Source organism: Rhinopithecus roxellana, chromosome 4, assembly GCF_007565055.1.
Source record: "Rhinopithecus roxellana isolate Shanxi Qingling chromosome 4, ASM756505v1, whole genome shotgun sequence".
Lineage (NCBI taxonomy): Eukaryota > Metazoa > Chordata > Mammalia > Primates > Cercopithecidae > Rhinopithecus > Rhinopithecus roxellana.
Window position 1 is genome coordinate 143,774,939 of NC_044552.1, and position 16,725 is coordinate 143,791,663.

Consider the following 16,725-nt stretch of genomic DNA (forward strand, 5'->3'; position numbering starts at 1 on the left):
TGAGTATCCCGTAGCTGACTAACCTAAAACAGGATTAGAATACTGCCCAGTGAATACAGAAGCTATATTGTGTGAGAGGACTTCACGTGACTTAGAGCGGTTTCACAGAAAGTTTCCTTCTGGCTTTCATCGGAGTGTATTTCTTTTTCAGCATGTTCTTAAGAGCGTTCCCAAATGTCCTTTCTCACGTTCCACAGAAACAGTGATATCAAACTGTTCGATCCAAAGAATGATTTAAATCTCTGAGATGAATACGCACATCACAAAGCAGTTGCTCTGAAAGCGTGTCTCCAGTGTTCCTTGGAAGACGTTTCCTTTCTCACCACAAGCCTCTGGGCGCCACTTAATATCCCTTCACAGATTCCTCAAACACGGAGTTTCCAAACTGGGCAATGTAGTGTAAGCTTTAACTCTCTGAAATGAGTGCACACATCAGAGAGCAATTTGTTGGGATTTATTACTTTCTGGGTTTTATTACAGGATATGTCACTTTTCGCCATAGTCTTCAAGGCGCTACAAATTACAGTTTTTCAGTTTCACAGGAACACTGTTCAAACACTGCCTTGTGAAAAAAGCTGGATAACACCCTGAATGGAATGCACACATCAAAAAGCATTTTCTCAGAAATCTTCTCTGCAGTTTTTATCTGAAAATATCTCCTATTTCCCCACAGACCAGAACGTGCTCCCTAATATCCCCTCGCGAATCCATCATGACGTACTTTCAAACTGCGTAATAAAAGAACGGTTCATCTATGTGAGATGAACAGACATATCTATCACAAAGCATTTTCACGAAAAGCTTCTTTCTCGATTTTTTCTCAGGATATTTCGATTTTCACCATATCCGTCCATATAATCCTGAATGTCTCCTGGTAGCTTTTTCTCCAAATGGGATCCCCAGTCCTCTATGAGAAGAAAAGTATATCTCTGTGAGTGGAATGCACACGTTACAAAGCAGCTCCTTGGAAATTTTCTCTCCAGTATCTATCTGAAGATATTTCCGTTTTCACCGTAAGCCTCAATGCGCTACTGAGTAACCATTAGCGCGCTATAGTAGATCAGATTTAGAATGCTGCTCAATGGACACAGGAGCTCAACTGTGTGAGTGCACCTCAGGTGACCTAGAGCAGCTTCACAGAAAGTTTCCTTCTGTTTTTTATTGGAGGGTATTTCTTTTTCAGCGTATTCTTAAGAGCATTCCCAAATGTCCTTTATAAAGTTACACAAAAACAGTGATTTCAACTGTTCAATCCAAAGAATGATTTAACTCTATGAGATGAATACACACATCACAAAGCAGTTGCTCCGAAAGCTTTCTCCAGTATTCATCTGAAGACGTTTCCTTTCTCACCACAAGCCTTTGGGCGTCACTTAATATCCCTTCACAGAATCCTCAAAGACAGAGTTTCCAAACTTGGTAACATAGTGTAAGCTTTAAATCTCTGAAATGAATGCACACGTCAGAGGGCAGTTTCCTGGAAGGCTTCTTTCTGGGTTTTATTTCAGGACAATTCACTTTTCGCCATAGTCTTCAGTGCACTGCAAGGTATTACTTTTTCAGTTTTATAGGAACAGTGTTCAAACACTGCCTTCTGAAAAAAGAGTTATAAATCCCTGAGTGGAATGCACACATCACAAAGCAGTTTCTCGACAACTTCTCTCCCCTTCTTATCTGGTGATATTTCCTATTTCCCCACAGGCCGGAATGTGCACAAAATGTCCCTTCGCAAATCCGTCCATCATGCAGTTTCAAAACTGCGTAATAGAGAAAAAGTTTTATGTATGTGAGATGGACAGACATATCTAACACACAGCAGTTTCACAGAAAGCTTCTTTCCAGTTTTTGTCTGAAGATATTTCCTTTTAAACCATAGCTATGCATATACTCCCGAATGAGCCCTGGTAGCGTTTACACCAAACGGGACTCACCAATCCTCTATGAAAATAAAATTGTAACTCTGTGAGTGGAATGCACACGTTGCAAAGCAGCTACTCGGAATTCTACCCTCCAGTTTTTATCTGAAGATATTTCCTTTTTCACCATAAGCCTCAAAGTGCTCCCGTATATCACTTCACAGATGAACCTAAAAGCTTGTTAGAATACTGCTCAATGAAAACCGAAGCTTAACTGTGCGAGTGGAATTTATGTGACCCAGAGCCGTTTCATAGAAAATTTCCTCCTGGTTTTTGTCGGAGGGTACTTATTTTTCAGCACATTCTTCAGAGCATTCCCAAATATCCTTTCTGAGGTTCCACAGAAACAGTGATTTCAAACTGCTCAATCCAAAGAATTATTTAACTGTATGAGATGAATCCACACATCACAAAGCAGTTGCTCCAAAAGCTTCTCTCCAGGTTTCATCGGAAGATGTTTCTTTTCTCAAGAATAGCCTCTGGGCACCACTTAATATTCCTTCATCGACTCCTCAAAGACTTAGTTTCCAAACTGATCAACGTAATGTAAGCTTTCAGTCTCTGAAGTGAGTGCACACGTCAGAGAGCAGTTTGTTGGAACGTTTCCTTCTGGGTTTTACTTCAGGATATTTCACTTTTCACTGTAGTCTTCAAGGCGCTGCACAATATCACTTTTTCAGTTTCACACGAACAGTGTTCAAACACTGCCTTATGAGAAAAGTGGCATAACTCCCTCAGTGGAATACACACATCACAAAGCAGTTTCTCAGAAAGCTTCACTCCAGTTTTTATCTGAAGATATTTACTATTACCCCACAGTCCTGCATGTGTTCCCGAACGTCACTTCACGAATCCATCCATGACGCAGTTTCAAAACTGCCTAATAGAAAGAAAGCTTTATCTATGTGAGGTGAATAGAGGTATCTATCACAAAGCGGATTCACAGAGAGCTCCTTTCCAGTTTCTGTTCGAGGAGATTTCCTTTTTCGCCGTAGTTGTCCATATACTTCCGAATGCAACCTGATACCTTTTTCTCCAAACAGAATTACCCAATGCTCTAAGAGAAGAAAAGTATAACTCTGTGAGAGGAATGCACACATCACAAAGCAGCTCCTCGGAAACCTTCATTCCAGTGTCTATCTGAAGATATTTCCGTTTTCACTGAAAGCCTCAAAATTCTCCTGAATATCCCTGAATATCCCTTAGCTGACTAACCTAAAACAGTGTTAGAATTATGCTCCGTGGAAACAGAAGCTTAACTGTGCGACTGTGCTTCAAGTAATCTAGAGCAGTTTCACAGAATGTTTCCTTCTGGTTTATATCGGAGGGTATGTCTTTTTCAGCATATTCTTGAGAGCGTTCGCAAATGTCCTCTGTGAGTTTCCACAGAAACAGTGACTTCAAACTGCTCAATCCGAAGAGGGATTTAACTCTATGTGATGAATACACTCATCACAAAGAATCTGCTCCAAAAGCTTGTCACCAGTTTTCATCGGAAGACGTTTCCTTTCTCACCACAAGCCTCCGGGTACCACTTAATATCCCCTCACAGATTCCTTAAAGACAGAGTTTCCAAAACTGGGCAATGTAGTGTGAGCTTTAACCCTGTGAAACCAATGCACACGTTAGAGAGCAGTTCCTTGGAATGCTTCTTTCTGGGTTTTATTTCAGGATATTTCACTTTTCGCTGTAGTCTTCAATGTGCTGAAAAAGATCACTTTTTCACTTTTCCCGGAACAGTGTTCAAATGCTGCCTTATGAGAAAAGAGGTATAATGTCCTGAGTGGAATGCACACACCACAAAGCAGTTTCTTAGAAAGTTTCTCTCCAGTTTTTGCCTGAAAATATCTCCTATTTCCCCACAGGCCTGAAGGTGCTCCCGAATGTCTCTGTGTGAATCCGTCCATGACGCAGTTTCAAAACTGCGTGATTGAAGGAAAATTTTATCTATGTGAGATGAATAGAGATATCTATCACAAAGCAGTTTCACCGAAAGCTTCTTTCCAGTTTTTGTGTGAGGATATTTACCTTTTACCCATAGCAGTCTATAGACCGCCGAATGTCCCCGGTCACTTTTTCTCCAAATGGTATTCCCCAATCCTTTATGAGAAAAAAGTATAACTCTGTGATTGGAATGTACACGTCACAAAGCAGCTGCTCGGAAATCTTCTCTCCAGTATCTACCTGAAGATATTTCTTTTTTCACTGTAAGCCTCATACTGCTCCTGAATATCCCTTAGCTGACTAACCTAAAACAGTGTCAGAATACTGCTCAATGAAATCAGAAGCTTAACTGTGCAAGTGGACTTCACATGACCTAGAGTAGTTTCACAGAAAGGTTCCTACTGGTTTTTATCGGAAGTTAACCCTTTTTCAGCATATTCGTAGGTGCATTTCCAAATGTCCTTTCTCAGGTTCCACAGAAACTGCTTTCAAACTGCTCAATCCAAAGAATGATTTACCTCTATGAGATGAATACACATATCACAAACAGTTGCTCCCAAAGCTCCTCTCCAGTTTTCATCGGAAGACACTTCCTTCTCACCTCAAGCCTCTGGGTGCCGCTTAATATCCCTTCACAGATTCCTCAAAGACAGAGTTTCAAAACTGGGCAGTGTAGTGAAAGCTTTAACTCACTGAAATGAATGCAAACGTCAGAGAGGAGTTTCTTGGAACGCTTCTTTCTGGGTTTCATTTCAGGATACTCCAATTTTCGCCATAGTCTTCTATGTGCTGCAAAATATCACTTTTTCAGTTTTACAGGATCGGGGTTCACACACTACCTTATGAGATAGGAGGTAAAATTCCCTGAATGGAATACACACATCACAAAGCAGTTTTTCAGAAAATGTGTCTTCAGTTTTTATTGAAAGATATTTCTTATTTCCCCACAGGCCTGAATGTTCTCTGAAATGTGCTTTCACGAATCCATCCGTGACGCAGTTTCAAAACTGCGTATTAGACAGAAAGTTTTATCCTTGTGAGATGAATAGACATATCTATCACAAAGCAGTTTCACAGAAAGCTTCTTTCCAGTTTTTGTCTGAGGATCCTTCCTTTGTCACCATAGCCGTTCATATACACACGAAGGTCTCCTTACTTTTCTCCAAACTAGATTCCCCAATCTTCGCTGAGAAGAAAAGCATAACTCTGTGAATACAATGCATACATCACAAAGCAGCTCCTCGGAAATCTTTTCTGCATTTTTTATCTTAAGATATTAACTTTTTCACCTCAAACCGCAAAGCGCTCCCAAATATCACTTCGCAAACTGAACAAAAACAGTGTTATAATACTGCTCAATGAAAACGGAAGCTGAACTCTGTGAGTGGACTTCACGTGACCTAGAGAGGTTTTACAGGAAGATTCCTTCTGTTTTATACAGGAGGATATTTCTTTTTCAGCATATTCTTAAGAGCTTTCAGAAATGTGCATTCTCAGGTTCCACAGAAACAGTGATTTCAAACTGCTCACCTACAAAGAATGATTTAACTCTATGAGATGAATACACACATCACAAAACAGTTTCTCTGAAAGCTTCTGTCCAGTTTTTATCAGAAGACGTTTTCTTTCCCACCTCAAGCCTTCGGATGCCACTATAATTTCCCTTCACAGATTCCTCAACGACAGAGATTCCAAACTGGGCAATGTATGGAAAGCTTCAACTCCCTGAAATGAGAGCAAACATCAAAGGTCAGTTTCTTGGAATGCTTCTTTTTGGGTTTTCTTTCCGGATATTTCACTTTTCGCCCTAGTCTTCAATGTGCTGCAAAATATCACATTTTCTGTTTTACAGGAGCAGTGTTCAAACAGTGCCTTATGAGAAAAGAGGTATAACTCCCTGAGTGCAATGCACACATCACAAATCAGTTACTCAGAAAGCTTCTCTCCAGTTTTTATCTGATGTTATTTCCTACTTCCCCACAGACCTGAATGTGCTCCCGAATGTGCCTTCGCGAAAGCGTCGGTGATGCAGTTTCAAAACTGCGTAATAGAGAGAATTTTTATGTATGCAAGATGAATAGACATATCATTCACAAAGCAGTTTGACGGAAAGCTTCTTTCCAGTTTTTGTCTGAGGATATCTTATTTTTCGTCATACCAGTCCGTATACTCCTGAATGTCCCCTGGTAGCTTTCTCTGGAAATGGAATTCCCCAATCATCTTTGGGAAGAAAAGTATAACTCAGTGAGTGGAATGCACACTTCACAAAGCAGCTCCTCAGAAATCTTCTCTCCAGTATCTACCTGAAGATATTTCCATTTCACAGTAAGCCGCAAAGCGCTCCCTAGTATCCCTTAGCTGACCAAGCTAAAAGAGTGTTTGAATGCTGCTCAATGAAAACAAGTTTAACTGTGTGAGTGGACTTCACGTGACTTAGAGCAGTTTCACAGGGTGTTTCCTTGTCTTTTTTTATGGGGGGTATTTCTTTTCCAATATATTCTTAAGAGCATTTCCAAATGTCCTTTCTCAGGTTCCACAGAAACAGTGATATCAAACTGCTGAATCCAAAGGATGATTTAACACAATGGAATGATTACACACACCACAAAGCAGTTGCTCCAAAAGCTTCTCTCCAGTTTTCATCGGAAGACATTTCCTTTCTCACCACAAGCCCAGGGGAACCACTTATTTTCCTTTCACAGATTCCTCGAAGACAGAGCTTCCAAACTGGACAATGCAGTGTAAACTTTAACTCTCTGAAATGAATGCCCACGTCAGAGAGGGATTTCATGGAACCCTTCTTTCCTCGTTTTTTTAACAGGATAATTCACATATCGCCATAATCTTCAATTCGCTGCAAAATATCACTTTGTCAGTTTTGCAGGAAAAGTTTTCCAACACTGCCTTATGAGAAAAGAGGTATAACTCCCTGTGTGGAATGCACACATCAGAAAAGCAGTTTCTCAGAAAGCTTCTCTGCAATTTTTATCTGAAGGCATCTCCTGTTTCGCCGTATGCCTGAATGTGCTCCCGAATATCCATTCACGAATCCATCCATGATGCAGTTTCAAAACTATATAATAGAGAGAAAGGTTTATCTGTGTGAAATGAATGGACATATCTATCAAAAAGCAGTTTCACAGAAATCTTCTTTCCAGTTTTTGTCTCAGGATATTACCTTTTTCATCATTGCCGTCCATATATTCCCGAATCCCCTGGTACCATTACTCTCCAAACGGGATTCCCCGGTGCTCTATGAGAAGAAAAGTAAAAGTCTGTGAGTGGAACGCATACGTCACAAAGCAGCTCCTCAGAAATCTTATCTCCAGTATCTATCTGAAGATATTTACGTTTTCACCGTAAGCCTCAAAGCACTCCCGAGTATCCCTTAGCTGACTAACTTAAAACAGGATTAGAATACTGCTGAGTGAATACAGAAGATAAACTGTGTGTGGATTTCACGTGAGTTAGAGCGGTTTCACAGAAAGTTTCCTTCTGGTTTTCATCGGAGTGTATTTCTTTTTCAGCATATTCTTAAGAGCGTTCCCAAATGTCCTTTCTCAGGTTCCACAGAAACAGTGGTTCATATGGAACCAAAAAAGAGCCCGCATTGCCAAGACAATCCTAAGTCAAAAGGACAAAGCTGGAGGCGTCATGCTACCTGACTTCAAACTATACTACAAGGCTACAGTAACCAAAAGAGCATGGTACTGGTACCAAAACAGAGATATAGACCAATGGAACAGAACAGAGTCCTCAGAAATAATACCGCACATCTATAGCCATCTGATCTTTGCAAACCTGAGAGAAACAAGAAATGGGGAAAGGATTCCCTATTTAATAAATGGTGCTGGGAAAATTGGCTAGCCGTAAGTAGAAAGCTGAAACTGGATCCTTTCCTTACCCCTTATACGAAGATTAATTCAAGATGGATTAGAGACTTAAATGTTAGACCTAATACCATAAAAACCCTAGAAGAAAATCTAGGTAGTACCATTCAGGACATAGGCATGGGCAAGGACTTCATGTCTAAAACACCAAAAGCAATGGCAGCAAAAGCAAAAATTGACAAATGGGATCTAATTAAACTAAAGAGCTTTTGCACAGCAAAAGAAACTACCATCAGAGTGAACAGGCAACCTACAGAATGGGAGAAAATTTTTGCAACCTACTCATCTGACAAAGGGCTAATATCCAGAATCTACAAAGAACTCAAACTAATATACGAGAAAAAAACAAACAACCCCATCAAAAAGTGGGCAAAGGATATGAACAGACATTTCTCAAAAGAAGATATTCATACAGCCAACAGACACATGAAAAAATGCTCATCGTCACTCGCCATCAGAGAAATGCAAATGAAAACCACAATGAGATACCATCTCACACCAGTTAGAATGGCAATCATTAAGAAGTCAGGAAACAACAGGTGTTGGAGAGGATGTGGAGAAATAGGAACACTTTTACACTGTTGGTGGGATTGTAAACTAGTTCAACCATTATGGAAAACAGTATGGCAATTCCTCAAGGATCTAGAACTAGATGTACCATATGACCCAGCCATCCCACTACTGGGTATATACCCAAAGGATTATAAATTATTCTACTACAAAGACACATGTACACGTATGTTTATTGCGGCACTATTCACAATAGCAAAGACTTGGAATCAACCCAAATGTCCATCTGTGACAGACTGGATTAAGAAAATGTGGCACATATACACCATGGAATACTATGCAGCCATAAAAAAGGATGAGTTTGCGTCCTTTGTAGGGACATGGATGCAGCTGAAAACCATCATTCTTAGCAAACTATCACAAGAAGAGAAAACCAAACACCGCATGTTCTCACTCATAGGTGGGAACTGAACAATGAGATCACTTGGACTCGGGAAGGGGAACATCATGCACTGGGGCCTATCATGGGGAGGGGGGAGGGGGGAGGAGGGAGGAATTGCATTGGGGAGTTATACATGATATAAATGATGAATTGATGGGTGCTGACGAGTTGATGGGTGCAGCACACCAACATGGCATAAGTATACATATGTAACAAACCTGCACGTTATGCACATGTACCCTAGAACTTAAAGTATAAAAAAAAAAAATTATTGTACATTTTAAAACAACTAAAAGAATATAATTGCAATGTTTGTAACACAAATAAATGATAAATGCTTAAGGCGATATTCAATTAACCCTGATGTGATTACTACAAATTATTACATATCGTATGAGTGTACCAAAATATTTCATGTACCTACTTGCACCTACTATGTACTCATAAAAATTAAAAATAAAAAATTAAAAAAAAAAAAAAAGGAACAGTGGTATCAAACTGCTCCATCCAAAAAATGATTTAACTCTATGAGATGCATATGCACATCCAAAGCAATTGCTCCGAACGCGTGTCTCCGGTGTTCCTCGGATACGTTTCCTTTCTCACCACAAGCCTCCGGGCGCCACTTAATATACCCTCACAGATTCCTCAAACACTTGGTTTCCAAACTGGGCAACGTAGTGTTAGCTTTAACTCTCTGAAATGAGTGCACACATCAGAGATCAATTTGTTGAGACACTTCTTTGTGGGTTTTATAACAGGATATTTCACTTTTCACCATAGTCTTCAAGGCACTACAAAATACGGTTTTTCGGGTTCACAGGAACAGTGTTCAAACACTGCCTTATGAAAAAAGCTGGATAACACCCTGAATGGAATGAACACATCAAAAAGTAGTTTCTCAGAAATCTTCTCTGCAGTTTTCATCTGAAAATATCTCCTATTTCCCTACAGACCAGAATGTGCTCCCGAATGTCACTTCGTGAATCCGTCATGACGTACTTTCAAAACTGCATAATAGAAAGAAATTTTTATCTATGTGAGATGAATAGACATATCTATCACAAAGCATTTTCACAAAAAGCTTCTTTCTAGTTTTTTTTCCTCAGGATATTTTGTTTTTCACCATATCCTTCCATATAATCCTGAATGTCTCCTGGTAGCTTTTTCTCCAAATGGGATTCCCCTATCCTCTATGAGAAGAAAAGTATATCTCTGTGAGTGGAATGCACATGTCACAAAGCAGCTCCTTGGAAATTTTCTCTCCAGTATCTATCTGAAGTTATTTCCATTTTCACCATAAGCCTCAATGCGCTACTGAGTATCCATTAGTGGGCAAACCTACAACAGTGTTAGAATGCTGCTCAATGAAAACAGGAGCTCAACTGTGTGAATGCATCTCATGTGACCTAGAGCAGTTTCACAGAAACTTTCCTTCTGCTTTTTATTGGAGGGTATTTCTTTTTCAGTGTATTCTTAGGAGCGTTCCCAAATGTCCTTTCTAAGGTTGCACAAAAACAGTGATTTCAACTGTTCAATCCAAAGAATGATTTAACTCTATGAGATGAATACACACATTACAAAGCAGTTGCTCCAAAAGCTTGTCTCCAGTATTCATCTGAAGACGTTTCCTTTCTCACCACAAGCCTTCAGGCGCCACTTAATATCCCTTCACAGAACCCTCAAAGACAGAGTTTCCAAACTTGGTAACGTAGTGTAAGCTTTAAATCTCTGAAATGAATGCACACGTCAGAGGGCAGTTTCCTGGAAGGCTTCTTTCTGGGTTTTATTTCAGGACAATTCACTTTTCATCATAGTCTTCAGTGCACTGCAAGGTATTACTTTTTCAGTTTTACAGGAACAGTGTCCAAACACTGCCTTCTGAAAAAAGAGTTAAAAATCCCTGAATGGAATGCACACATCACAAAGCAGTTTCTCAGACAGCTTCTCTCCCCTTCTTATCTGGCGATATTTCCCATTTCCCCACAGGCCGGAATGTGCACAAAATGTCCCTTCGCAAATCCGTCCATAATGCAGTTTCAAAACTGCATAATAGAGAAAAATTTTTATCTATGTGAGATGGATAGACATATCTAACACAAAGCAGTTTCACAGAAAGCTTCTTTCCAGTTTTTGTCTGAAGATATTTCCTTTTAAACCATAGTCATGCATATACTCCTGAATGAGCCCTGGTAGCGTTTACACCAAACAGGACTCGCCAATCCTCTATGAAAACAAAATTGTAACTCTGTGAGTGGAATGCACACGTTGCAAAGCAGCTGCTCGGAATTCTACTCTCCAGTTTTTATCTGAAGATATTTCCTTTTTCACCATAAGCCTCTAAGCACTCCCGAATATCACTTCACAGACGAACCTAAAAGCTTGTTAGAATACTGCTCAATGAAAACCGAAGCTTAACTGTGCGAGTGGAATTCATGTGACCCGCAGCAGTTTCACAGAAAATTTCCTCCTGGTTTTTGTCAGAGGGTACTTATTTTTCAGCACATTCTTCAGAGCGTTCCCAAATATCCTTTCTGAGGTTCCACAGAAACAGTGATTTCAAACTGCTCAATCCAAAGAATGATTTAACCCTATGAGATGAATCCACACATCACAAAGCAGTTGCTCCGAAAGCTTCTCTCCAGGTTTCATTGGAAGACGTTTCTTTTCTCAAGACTAGCCTCTGTGCGCCACTTAATATCCCTTCATAGATTCCTCAAAGACTTAGTTTCCAAACTGATCAACGTAGTGTAAGCTTTCAGTCTCTGAAGTGAGTGCACACATCAGAGAGCAGTTTGTTGGAACGTTTCTTTCTGGGTTTTATTTCATGATATTTCACTTTTTGCTGTAGTCTTCAAGGTGCTGCACAATATCACTTTTTCAGCTTTACACGAACAGTGTTCAAACACTGCCTTAGGAGAAAATTGGTGTAACTCCCTCAGTGGAATACACACATCACAAAGCAGTTTCTCAGAAAGCTTCACTCCAGTTTTTATCTGAAGATATTTACTATTACCCCACAGACCTGAATGTGCTCCGAATGTCACTTCACGAATCCATCCATGACGCAGTTTCAAAACTGCATAATAGAAAGAAAGCTTTATCTATGTGAGGTGAATAGAGGTATCTATCACAAAGCAGATTCACAGAAAGATTCTTTCCAGTTTCTGTTTGAGGAGATTTCCTTTTTTGCCGTAGTCATCCATATACTTCCGAATGCAACCTGATACCTTTTTCTCCGTACAGAATTACCTAGTGCTCTAAGAGAAGAAAAGTATAACTCTGTGAGTGAAATGCACACATCACAAATCAGCTCCTCGGAAACCTTCTCTCCAGTATCTATCTGAAGATATTTCCGTTTTCACTGAAAGCCTCAAAACGCTCCTTAGTATCCCTTAGCTGACTAACCTAAAATAGTGTTAGAATTCTGCTACATGAAAGCAGAAGCTTAACTGTGAGACTGTACTTCAAGTATCCTAGAGGAATTTCACAGAAAGTTTCCTTCTGGTTTGTATCGGTGGGTATGTCTTTTTCAGCATATTCTTGAGAACGTTCTTCTCTATTAAGACCTATGGTGAGAAAGGAAATCTCCACAGATAAAAACTGGAAAGAAACGTTTTGAGAAGCTGCATTTTGTTGTCTGAATTCATCTCACTAATTTCCACCTGTATATCCAGAAGCCATTTGTTAGCTCTGTTTTTGAGGAATCAGAGAACTGATATTTCCCATCACTTTTACGTATGGTCGAAGGAAACATCCTCAGATAAAATCGAGAAAGAAGCTTTCTGAGAAACTTCTTTCTGATGTGTGAATCCCTCTCAGAGAGTGACACATTTCTCTTCAGGAAGCCTTTCCTAAGACTGTTTTCGTGGAACCTGCAATGCGATATTTGAGAGCAAATTGAGGTCTATGGTGAAAAAGGAAGTACCCTCAGCTAAACACTGAAAGAAAGCATTGTGAGAAACTGCATTGTGACGTGTGAATGCAACTCACAGAGTTACACTTTTCCTTTCATTGCTCAGTTTGCTAACACTCTCTTCTTCAAATCTGCAATGGGATAGTTCTTAGGGTAATGAAGTTTTTGGTGACAAAGGAAATATCCTCAGATAAAATCTAGAAACAGGATTATTGAGAAACATCTTTGTGATGTTTGAGTTCATCTGACAGACTTACAGCTCTCTCTTCATGAAACCGTTTGTTAAGACTGTTCTCATGGAATCTTCAGTGTGATATTTTGGAGTGCATGGACGCTTATAGTGAAAAAGAAAATATCCTCAGATAAAAACTGGAACGAAGCATTGTGAGAAACTGCATTGTGATGAGTGAATGCAACTCACAGATGTACACTTGTCTTTTCATTGATCAGTTTTCTACCATCGTTTTCTTGAAACCTGCAGTGGGATGTTTCTTAGCACAAGTAAGCTTACTGTGACAAAGAAAATGCATCAGATAAAAACTAGAAAAGTAGCTTTCTCAGAACAGGCTTTGTGATGCTTGAATTCATCTCATAGAGTTACACTTTGCTTTCATGGAGCAGTCAGTTACCACTGTCTTTGGGGAATCTGAGAAGGGATACTTTGGATCACATTGAGGCCTCTGCTGACAAAGGAAATATCCCCAGATAAAATATAGAAACAAGATATCTGAGAAACGTCTTTGTGATGTTTGATTTCATCTCTCAGACTCACAGCTATATCTCCATGTAACCGTTTGCTAAGACTCTTCTCATGGAATCTGCAAAGTGATATTTTGGAGCGCATGGAGGGTTATAGTGAAAAAGGAAATATCCTCAGGGAAAAATTGGAATGAAGCGTTGTGAGAAACTGCATTGTGACATGTGAATGCAACTCACAGATGTACACTTTTCTTTCCATTGATCAGTTTGCTACCATTGTTTTCTTGAAACCTGCAATGTGATATTTCTTAGCGCAAGGAAGCTTACAGTGACAAAGGAAATATCCTCAGACAAAAAGTAGGAAAGTGGCTTTCTGAGAAACTGCTTTGTGATGCTTGAAGTCATGTCAGAGTTACACGTTGCTTTCATGGAGCAGTCTGTTACCACTGTCTTTGGGATATCTGAGAAGGGATAGTTTGGATCGCATTGAGGCCTCTGCTAACAAAGGAAATATCCTCAATTAAAAATGTGAAAGGGGCTTTCTGAGAAACTTCTTTGTGTTATGTGAATTCATCTCACAGAGTTACATCTTAGTCTTCATGAAGCAGTTGGCTACCACTGTTTTCGTGGAATCTGCAAAGTGATATTTGGGAGTGAATTGAGGCCTCTGGTGAGAAAGGAAATTTCCACAGATAAAAACTGGAAAGAAACGTTTTGAGAAACTGCATTTTGATGTCTGAATTCATCTCATTGAGTTCCACCTGTGTTTCCAGGAGCCCTTTTTTAGCCCTGTTTTTGTGGAATCAGAGAACTGATATTTCTGTTCACTTTCAAGGCTGTACGGTCAAAGGAAACATCCTCAGATAAAATCAAGAAAGAAGCTTTCTGAGAAACTTCTTTGTGATGTGTGAATTCCTCTCAGAGAGTGACACATTTCTTTTCATGAAGCCTTTGCTAAGACTGTTTTCATGGAATCTGCAATGGTATATTTGAGAGCACATTGAGGTCTATTGTGAAAAAGGAAGTATCCTCAGCTAAACACTGAAAAGAAGCGTTGTGAGAAACTGCATTGTGATGTGTGAATGAATCTCACAGAGCTACACTTTTCTTTTCATTGCTCAGTTTGCTAACACTCTCTTCTTCAGATCTGCAATGGGATAATTCTTAGGGAAATGAAGTTTTTGGTGAAAAAGGAAGTATCCTCAGATAAAATCTAGAAACAAGATTTCTGAGAAACTTCTTTGTGATGTTGGAATTCATCTCACAGACTTACAGCACTCTCTCCATGAAACTCTTTGTTAAGACTGTTCTCGTGGAATCTGCACAGTGATATTTTGAAGCGCATGGACGCTTATAGTGAAAAAGGAAATATCCTCAGATAAAAACTGGAACGAAGCGTTGTGAGAAACTGCATTGTGACGTGTGAATGCAACTCACAGATGCACACTTTTCTTTTCATTGATCAGTTTTCTACCATCATTTTGTTGAAACCTGCAATGGGATATTTCTTAGTGCAAGGAAGCTTACAGTGACAAGCAAATATCATCAGATAAAAACGAGAATTGAAGCTTTCTGATAAACTGCTTTGTGTTGCTTGAAGTCATCTGACAGAGTTACACTTTGCTTTCATGGAGCAGTCAGTTACCACTGTCTTTGCGGAATCTGAGAAGGGATACTCTGGATCGCATTGAGGCCTCTGCTGACAAAGGAAACAGCCTCAATTAAAAACGTGAAAGGGCCTTTCTGAGAAACTTGTTTGTCTTATGTGAACTCATCTCACAGAGGTTCGTCTTAGTCTTCATGAAGCAGTTGGCTACCACTGTGTTCGTGGAATCTGCAATGTGATATTTGTGAGCAAATTGAGGCCTCTGGTGAGAAGGGAAATCTCCACTGATAAAAACTGGAAAGAGTCGTTTTGAGAAACTGCATTTTGATGTCGGAATTCATCTCACTGAGTTCCACCTGTATTTCCAGGAGCCGTTTGTTAGCCCTGTTTTAGTGGAATCAGAGAACTGATATTTCGGATCACTTTCAAGGCTGTACGGTCAAAGGAAACATCCTCAGATAAAATCGTGAAAGAAGCTCTCTGAGAAAGTTCTTTGGGATGTGTGAATTCCTCTCAGAGAGTGACACATTTCTCTTCATGAAGCCTTTGCTAAGACTGTTTTCGTGGAATCTGCAATGGGAGATTACAGAGCACATTGAGGTCTATGGTGAAAAAGGAAGTATCCTCAGCTAAACACTGAAAAGAAGCATTGTGAGAAACTGCATTAAGATGTGTGAATGCAACTCCCAGAATTACAGTTTTCTTTTCATTGCTCAGTTTGCTAACACTCTCTTCTTCAAATCTGCAATGGGATAATTCTTAGGGAAATGAAGTTTATGGTGAAAAAGGAAATATCCTCAAATCAAATATAGAAACAAGATTTCTGAGAAATTTCTTTGTGATTTTTGACTTCATCTCTCAGACTTGCAGCTCTCTCTCCATGTAACCATTTGCTAAAACTCTTCTCATGGAATCTGCAAAGTGATATTTTGGAGCCATGGAGGGTTATAGTGAAAAAGGTAATATCCTCAGGGAAAAACTGGAACGAAGCGTTATGAGAAACTGCCTTGTGACATGTGAATGCAACTCACAGATGTACGCTTGTCTTTTCATTGATCAGTTTGCTATTATCGTTTTCTTGAAATCTGCAGTGGGATATTTCATAGTGCAAGGAAGCTTACAGTGACAAAGGAAATATCGTCAGATAAAAACTAGAAAAGAAACTTTCTGAGAAACTGCTTTGTGATGCTTGAAGTCATCTCACAGAGTTACACTTTGCTTTCATGGAACAGCTAGTTACAACTCTCTTTGGGGAATCTGAGAAGGGACACCTTGGATCGCACTGAGGCCTCTACTGACAAAGGAAATATCCTCAATTTAAAACGTGAAAGGGGCTTTCTGAGAAACTTCTTTGTGTTATGTGAATTCATCTCACAGAGTTACATCTTAGTCTTCATGAAACAGTTGGCTACCACTGTTTTCGTGGAATCTGCAAAGTGATATTTGGGAGCGAATTGAGGCCTCTGGTGAGAAAGTAAATCGTCACAGATAAAAACTGGAAAGAAATGTTTTGAGAAACTGCATTTTGATGTGTGAATTCATCTCACTGATTTCCACCTGTATTTCCTGGAGCCGTTTGTTAGCCATGTTTTTGTGGAATCAGAGAACTGATATTTCGGATCGCTTTCAAGACTGTACGGGCAAAGGAAACATCCTCAGATGAAATCGAGAAAGAAGCTTTCTGAGAAACTTCTTTGTGATGTGTGAATTCTTCTCAGAGAGTGACACATTTCTCTTCATGACGCCTTTGCTAAGACTGTTTTCGTGGAATCTGCAATGGGAGATTACAGAGCACATTGTGG